Genomic DNA, 5449 nt, shown 5'->3' with positions numbered 1-5449 from the left:
TTATGTGTGACGGGAGTTTACCCATGTCTCATCCAGATAGACAATATCATATCATTCGTTTCTCCTTTACTTGTCGTAGGTATCGGCTCCTTTTCTCAACCAAGAGGGCTTTCTCACAAATACAATTCTTCCCACTTGACGAGTTTCAGAACGTAAATCACAAAGTTCTGACAATTCTCCACAGACTCGTCTTTGACACGTGAATATCACGAGGCGTCTGCAACTTGCTTTCTCATCGTCAGCATTTCTTGATTTTCAAACATTTTTATAATCGTGCGGCTGATTTCATCTTGGTCAAAACCATCAATTTCATTCATCTTTCTTCTTTGTGGGATGGCAGAATCATCATCAACACATTGTTTTGTTTCCTCTCCTAACCATCGCACAAGGGACCATCGATGACGTCCTAAAGCACCCATTGTTCTCTTCAATGGGTGGGATATGTCATGAAAAAGGCTCCACGCTTTGCTTCTCTGGAGAAATACTTGTGAATTTTCAGTGCTATACCCCTCATTGTGACAATTTTGCACGTTAAATCTATATTGTTATCAGTATTTATAAATATGTAGAAATCACAACAGCAAACTTCGCCCCTGGCTTTCAACTATAGATAATATGCGCTTGGCTAAGAAGCTCATAACATTGCCATCCGGAAGTATAACGGATCAACACACAAAACTATATGTAACAATGGACTTTTATAGTCTGGTTAATACAGTTAAGTGAGAATTAGATAGTTATAAACATGGATGACAAAAAAAAACAAAACAAAACAAAGACCTGAGTGACGTCAACTTCATTCTATCTTTAGTCAAGCGCATACTATCCATAAATGTAACAATTGTTTACGTCAAGTGTGTAAAAAGGGTACAATTTGCTGTGTGAATTTGAAACCAGAACGACAATTTTAGTACGTGAGTAGTGCACATGAATCTCGTGAAATGTAAACTCCTGACCATGTGTGTGGGCAAGTTCAGCGATCGTAATCACAACAAAAATTCAGTGTGTACATTTTGATGTAATACATCCAAAAGCTGACTCATACCAGACTCTTCGTTTTTTATATATATATCGTAAAGAGGAAAATCCCAAACTATTATGCAAAAAACAACTCTGCTGAATGTCACTAACAATTCTAATGTTCGAGAAAAATATCATTAAAATCCATCAGAAGATTGTGAAGATACGCCTCAACGCGTGCACACGAGTCGTGGAACGGACTATGATTCAGAAAAGTTAGTGGACAGGCACTTGTGTTGATAATAACAGGAAATGAAGTGAGAAGAAAAATTCCAGAAGACAATAGAGTATAAAAAGTTTTTTTCGCGGCGATGGGGTTACACATAGTTTTGTGTGTTGGTACGTTCGACCCTGCTGGTGGATGTTGTGAGTATTATACCTAAATGCATAGCATAATAACTGATTAGTATCGTATGAAGTAAAACTTTTCTGACCAAAGTGGAATAAACAACATTTATTAGTTATTGTGATGCAGTGTTCTCCCTTTCATCAAAGAAGCAGACAGCCACACTCGGAAACCACTCTATGCCAAGTCCAACTTGAGGCGCGTGCTCTTGTGCGTGAGAGGTAACGAGAAAATGAGAGAGAGAGAGGTGAGGAAGAAACCACATCATCGTCGGTATTATTGAACAGGACTATAGACAGACAAGATACAGGTATACATTGTATAATGATGTCATGTATTTCAATACGGAATTAATGGAGTATTGATTGCTGAAATTGGATTTTGAAGGATCGAATCATTACTTACCCCCCATCTGTTTTGGATTTTATCAGTCATTCATTTCATTATGTGATAATCTAAGGATACACGAGGAATTCTTTGTATGAGGTAAGTAGACGAACTAGCTGTTTTGCTTGGTGGTGCATTTAATGAAAGTGTCATAGATACTGCCTATATATATATATACTTGAATTTTAATTGGTTTTTATAAAAGAATATCTTATCCCTGTTGTCACTGATACCTGTGAGCCACCTAAGTATTTATTTATCACCCTAACCAATCAGACCCAAAGACTATAGATAGTATGAAGATTACGTCATGTATATATATATATATATATATATATATATATATATATATATATATATATATATATATATATAATATTCGAGAGAACCTGGTTTGCGTGAATCTATAAAGTACTCCACGACACAATCCAAGGTATCGACAATGGTCCACTTCAAAGTTAGTTAAAACTTGACTTTCGCGATTTTGGTTTATCTGCACTTGTCATTGATGACTGCCGAATGGTATGTGACCTCTTGTTGTTACTGCCGAATGGTCATGTGACCTCGATGCTACTGTCGAATGGCCATGTGACCTCTTGTTGCTATCTATGCTTGGCAAGGTATTGAGATATTATATGCCTTTTTAAATAATATCGTATTAGTCGGGTAATTCAGTCAAATTACATTGCACACGCCTTTGAAAATTACGTCAATTAACGTCTATTATGTTGAAACCAGTCAAATGAATATTTCAGTAGATTCGAATTTAAATTGGTTTTATAAAAAAATATTTTTGTCCCTGTTGTCACTGATACCTGTGAGCAGCCTAAGTATTTGTTTATCATCCGAACCAATCAGACCCAAAGACTATCGATAGTATGAAGATTACGTCATTCATGTCTTTGTTATTGCTTTTTGCCATCCGCGTTTATGAGTAACTGTCACTAAACTGTATTAACCAGACTAAAAATGTTCAAGGTTACACATAGTTTTGTGTGTTGGTCTATACTTCCGGATGGCAATGTTGTGAATTTCTTGCCAAGCGCATACTATCTATAAGCATCACTCACAATTTTGAACAGTTGACAAAGTGCATTGCATATTGTGTCGTCAGATGGAGCGATGCAATTCCTTCATCAGCGTGTCAAAATATTGTGATAACTACGCACAAACTGTGAGACAAACCGATTTGGCAGTTTGGTATAGATAGAACGAAGATGACGTAACTCAGACCTTTGTTATTGTTTTTTGTCATCCATGTTTATAAGTAATTCTCGCTAAACTGTATTAACGAGATTATAAACGTTTAAGGTTACACATAGTATTGTGTGTTGGTCCTTTATACTTCCGGATGGCAATATTGTAAGTTTCTTACCCAAGGCCACACTATATACAATGTTGAGATTCTTAGCCACGCACATACTATCTATAGATTGTTCGAAGTTGACGTCACTCAGGTCTTTGTTATTGTTTTTTTGCCATCCGCCTTTTAAGTAATTCTCACTAAACTGCATTTACCTGACTTTAAGTGATCCTAGTTATACAAAGTTTTGTGTGATGGTCCGTTAAAGTTCCGGATGGCAAATGTTGTGAGCTCCTTAGCCAAGCGCATACTCTCTATAGATAGCTTGCTCTCGGCTAAGAAACTCACAACATTGCCATCCGAAATATAACGTACCAACACACAAAACAATGTATAATTTTGGTCGTTTATAGTCTGGTTAATACAATGTAGTGAGAATTACTCATAAACGTGGATGACAAAAAACAATAACAAAGATCTGAGTGACGTCAACTTCGTTCTATCTATACCAAAGGTAGCAATGGGTTGACCACATTGAGAAAAAATATTCAAGCACTTTTCATATCTTATTGAATTTGGGAAGGGAATAAAAAAATATCACGCCTTTCCCGTTTATGCTCGTTGGAGAAGTATTTCATAAGGGCATCCGCCATTGTTCCGATCGTATAGAACCAGTTACTAAGTTACTATGCGTCATTACGAGGGATGTGACGTCACGACTGTTGAAGGCTGGCAAAGAAGTTTTGATTGGTTTATCTTTAGTAACGCTTTAGATATATTTATTACCTTACAAGGGTTTCATAGTATGCGATAATATTCTACAGGACGTCCAACCAGTAGTTTTAATAGTATAATATACCAACCAGTCACCGTAATGTGTGATCGTTTGGAAAATAAATTTTACACGTATCTGCAATATCAATAGTTAAAAGCACACAGCTTTGTTGGAATTAAATGAACAATTAAAAACATCCCCTCTCAATCAAGATCATTTCTGGGTTAGAATATTTCGTATTCAAGCACCTCTTCAGCTCATAAAACACTATTAAATAGTAATTGTATAATTTATATCTAGAAAAACTAGACGAAGAATCTTATGAGTTTTTATTAATGTGTATGAAATGGAAGCAAAGTTTATTATGTAGATATAGCGAACCTCGATAAGATAATGTTCATTGCTTATCTGCCATCCCTCACACTCCTTCCTCTAATCTTTGTTCTTTGTTTTAAAACTTGGAACTAAATATGCAAATTAAATTGTTTAATAACGTTTTAAATCGAATGTTAAAAACAAGTATGTGAAGTCCACACACACATATATATAATATATATGTATGTATGTATGTATAGCACGCAATACCTATGTATCGCTGCTCTAGATCTATTCCATATTCGATTGTTCTCACAATTGAGTTATACAAACAAAAACATAAAATTGATAAAAACGATATCAAATGTTTATTAACTACATAACAGAAGAATGAAATATCATAAAATTGTGGTATTATATTCTTTTTAGATGGTGTAAACATTTAATTTAGTGACGGATAAAAGGAGGTATTACAAAAGGATACCCAAACAGACAGTTTGGACATAGTAGAATAATGATTTAATTTCATACTATCTCTTCGCAAAGGTAAAATGAAACTGTAGTAATTTGCCGTGATTGCCAGAATTCGTTATCCTGGCTGTAAAAAATTGAGTTTTAAAATTGAGCTTTATATAGGGCAATATCCACTAAATGTGCTCAAATCGCTTTACAAGGGGTCCCTGGTCAACAGCAACATTTAAAATGTAGGACGAGACATGATGCCTGTTAGGCGAAATTGCAATTTTTCGGACAAAGACAACGCTGTTAACGGCCAGGTACTCATTTTACACCTGAGTACAGTGAGAGAATGTGAGTAAAGAGCTTATTCCAAGGACTCAACTATGCGCCGAGCGCGAGGCTCGAACCCAGGACCTTCCGATCCGAAAGTGAGTGTCATACCACTAGACCACATAGCCGCACTGTAGGACTCCATGACTAGGATGGATCGAGATGATCAAAGTGTATCACGGAGTTACTAAGTACAAATCATTAAAGATATATATACAGATAGCTTACCTTTGTTCGAGGTGTGGTAGTTGAGCAGTAGAATAACAGAAAATGAGAAAGATGAGAGAGATTTGGCTCGGGTTGAGTGAGAGCGGAAGTAGGAATGGCCATCATTGTTATGGTCACCGTAGCCGTATATTTGTTTCCGGCGAGAGATCCCTACAAAGCCATTTGATGCCACAGTATTGTTGGAGCGCTAGTAATGCACTACATAAATAGTGTATGACAAAGCAGAATGAAAAGTACAAGGGAAGAGAAACATCTTAAACAGCTAGTCTGCCTGGAACGTCAGATC

General features: G+C 36.2%; 1 protein-coding gene across 1 annotated transcript in view; it reads left to right on the top strand.

The window, feature by feature from the left end:
- Nucleotides 1-1046: 1046 nt before the first annotated feature.
- LOC144960825 (uncharacterized) overlaps nt 1047-5449 on the top strand; it is a 367389-nt gene continuing 362986 nt past the window's right edge. Inside the window, exon 1 of the mRNA XM_078894192.1 lies at nt 1047-1852. The gene's annotated coding sequence lies outside the window, so the exon portion shown is untranslated. The remainder of the gene's footprint in view (nt 1853-5449) is intronic.

Source organism: Berghia stephanieae, chromosome 1 (genome assembly GCF_034508935.2).
Source record: "Berghia stephanieae isolate SIO BIC M18660-M18661 chromosome 1, UCSD_Bste_1.3, whole genome shotgun sequence".
NCBI lineage: Eukaryota > Metazoa > Mollusca > Gastropoda > Nudibranchia > Aeolidiidae > Berghia > Berghia stephanieae.
The sequence above is the reverse complement of the archived record's forward strand: the minus strand, read 5'-3'. Positions and strand labels throughout refer to the sequence as shown.